The following is a 3,583-nucleotide window of genomic DNA, read 5'->3' on the forward strand; positions in this document are numbered from 1 at the left end:
CCGGTACGAGACCATGCGATCAGCTTAAAGTTATTCAGAGTCACCAAATTGTACGATGACGAGCGAACCCGCCACCTATTGGTTTTGATCTAATAAAAGCGCTCCTTCCGTTCCCGGTCGGAGCTCTATTTGCATGTATTAGCTCTAGAATTACCACAGTTATCCAAGTAAATGTGGGTACGATCTAAGGAACCATAACTGATTTAATGAGCCTTTCGCGGTTTCACCTTAATTTGGCTTGTACTGAGACATGCATGGCTTAATCTTTGAGACAAGCATATGACTACTGGCAGGATCAACCAGGGAACTGCGTGCTTATACGATCGGTCCACGAGATTGCCGGTATGGCCAAACCCGTTCGCCTCTCGTCATGTGGCACTAGCCATGTCGATTGACTTCGACTAGCGCCGCACATCAGTAAGTGCAAGTCCTCGACGAAACGACGTAACAGCCCCCAGTCAGCATGAGACTCAAGCTATATATACATCATCATCATCTCGGACAAAACACCGATCAAAAATGAGAAAGTTTCTAGAAACAATCCCTCGCCAAGGCGTCCATATATAATACGAACCCCCGGCTATCAACTAATTTCTTATACACATTCCATCTCGACCCTTCGCTATACATGTGAATATAACGACACGGTGATTCGAGATTCAACAATATTTGTCGCTCGGAACGAATTGAGTGGTTGCAAATTTTTTGTGAACATAACCCGCAACGGGCAGAGGATCACGATTTTAAGGTTGGTCGCTTAAAGGCCATTCGACTACAAAGAGACGAAGCGGACCGCGACCTCGCTGCATGAGGTTGACGAAAGCGACCCAAGATGCGAAAGCCGAAACCAACACACCTTGCCAGTACCCAAACGCCGAGGTCGGATTCGGGTCTACCACTTACCAACTGAATATCATCCTAAAAAGAACTCCAAACAGTCTAGGACAGGACCCATTCTCCACCCCTTCTATATATGTCAGGAGAACCCCGGATTCCCCTCCAGACACGATTTAGCAAACTTTTCCCGATCGATCCGACCCACCGAGGCCGTTTCGACCGTTCGCCGCGCCTACTAGAGCTGATTTCTTCGGACTCCGATCAGAAAATCCGCCGATGCATGTCGTTAACACCTAGTCCGCCTCGTCCGATCGATCGAGGCCGTTTCGACCGTTCGCCGCGCCTACTAGAGCTGATTTCTTCGGACTCCGATCAGAAAATCCGCCGATGCATGTCGTTAACACCTAGTCCGCCTCGTCCGATCGATCTAGGCCGTCTCGATCCACCCATCGCGCATCGAAAGTCGCATCTCTCGAACTCCGATCCGGAAATCGGCCGATGCATCACGTTAACTATTTCTTATATATCTAATATAATATACATCGAGACGGTAAGAATTCTTTTAATCGAAGATATACATATACTTCTCATCAATATCCAAAAGCTTATCGAAAAATAAATTACTCAACTTTTACGTGAAGAATCGTTCACCCAAACCTTATCCCCTATATATGTCAGGAGAACCCAAGGTTCCCCTCCAGACACGATTTAGCAAACTTTTCCCGATCGATCCGACCCACCGAGGCCGTCTCGACCGTCCGCTGCGCCTACTAGGGCCGATTTCTTCGGACTCCGATCAGAAAATATACCGATGCATGTCGTTAACACCTAGTCCGCCTCGTCCGATCTATCTAAACAGTCTCGACGCACCCAACACTCTTTCAAAGTCGGATTACTCGGACTCAATCTGAAAATGGACCGATGCATGACGTCAACACTTAGCCCGCCTCGTCTGATCGATCTAAGCCATCTCGACCCACCCAACACGCCTTCCAAGTCGGATCACTCGGACTTCGATCTGAAAATCTCCGGACTCATTTTTATGAATATCCCCAGTCAGTAAGAACGTTATTTCGCCAATATATACCAACAATAAACCATATTCCAATAGCTGAACCAAAAATATAATTCCCGATCCAAACGTTCTGCATCGCCCAACGCGACCACCTTCCCTATATATGTCAGGAGAGCACAGGGTTCCCCTCCAGACAACACTTACGCTCTATCCCCGACTCTCGGTCGATCGATAGGCCAGGTCAGCGGTGTCTGTTTCGGCCGAAGCTCGGACTTTGGTCAAAATGTTCCGATACAAAATTTGAACCAAGATAGATACAGATATGATTCCTTCTTAAATATACGTTGATTATCGAACAGAATATGGTAAATATTTTGCGATGACCGAGGATTTCATGAATTTTTTTTTTTTTCGAAAAAATTTTCTGTTATCGGAATTTCCTCAAATTTCATTTGGTTGCCTACTAATGCATATTAAAAACGATAATCAACAATCAGAATCATTATTTATCATTTATTTCAATTTTTATAATGAAAAACGTTCACGTCCTTTCGCGCCTCTCGATCGTCGTTTACGTGATGCATCGGTCAGCCCTAGTTTACGTGGTGCATCGGTAAGATCGAGTTCACGTTCTGCATCGGTAAGATCCAGTTCACGTGGTGCATCGGTAAGATCGAGATTACGTGGTGCATCGGTAAGATCGAGTTTACGTGGTGCATCGGTAAGATCCAATTCACGTTCTGCATCGGTAAGATCCAGTTCACGTGGTGCATCGGTGAGATCGAGTTTACGTTCTGCATCGGTGTGATCTAGTTTACGTTGTGCATCGGTAAGATCGAGATTACGTGAAGCATCGGTATGATCGAGTTTACGTTCTGCATCGGTCTGGACTTAGAGATATATTTTCGACGTGAAAATGTTCCGATACAACTTTTGAACCAGGATAGTTAGAGAGATGATTTTTTCTGGGATGTACGTTGATTGGGGAATGGATTGTGGAAAATAACTTGCCATGACCGAGGTGTTCTCGAATTTTTTTTTTTTTTCGAAAAATATTTTCTGATTTTGGATTTTACTCAAATTTGATTTCGTTGCCTTCTAATGTGTTCTAAAAGAGTAAATCAGTAATCAGAATCGAAAAATATTTTTCGGATTTTTTTTTTTTTTAAAAAAAATTTTCTGATTTTGGAATTTCCTCAAATTTGATTTGGTTGCCTTCTAATGTGTTTTTAAAGCGTAAATCAGTAATCAGAATCAATATTCATTGTCGACTTTAATTTTTATAAGGAAAAATGTTCACGTCCTTAAACGCCTCCCCATCATCAGCCCGAGTCCAAGTCGATGTCAGTCCCGAGCGGACGGTGTCAGATACTACCTATCGCCCCGGTCTGGACTTGGCGAGGTATTTCGACGTGAAATGTTCCGATACAACTTTTGAACCAGGATAGTTAGAGAGATGATTTCTTCTATGTTGTACGTTGATTGTGGAATGGATTGTGGGAAATAACTTGCCATGACCCAGGTGTTCTTGAATTTTTTTTTTTTTCGAAAAAAATTTTCTGATCTTGAAATTTCCCCAAATCTGATTGCGTTGCCTTCTAATGTGTTCTAAAAGAGTAAATCAGTAATCAGAATCAATATTCATTGTCGACTTTAATTTTTATAAGGAAAAATGTTCACGTCCTTAAACGCCTCTCCATCGTTACCCCGACTCCAAGACGATGTTAGACC

At 43.5% G+C, this 3,583-nt stretch overlaps 1 non-coding gene across 1 annotated transcript in view; it reads right to left on the reverse strand.

Annotated features, from left to right (window-relative positions):
• Positions 1 to 306, reverse strand: part of LOC123687350 — a 1,906-nt gene extending 1,600 nt beyond the window's left edge. Inside the window, exon 1 of the ribosomal RNA XR_006749081.1 lies at positions 1 to 306. This exon is cut by the window's left edge and continues 1,600 nt beyond it. This is a non-coding gene — a ribosomal RNA (small subunit ribosomal RNA).
• Between the last annotated feature and the right edge of the window lie 3,277 nt (positions 307 to 3,583).

Source organism: Harmonia axyridis, chromosome X, assembly GCF_914767665.1.
Source record: "Harmonia axyridis chromosome X, icHarAxyr1.1, whole genome shotgun sequence".
Classification (NCBI taxonomy): domain Eukaryota; kingdom Metazoa; phylum Arthropoda; class Insecta; order Coleoptera; family Coccinellidae; genus Harmonia; species Harmonia axyridis.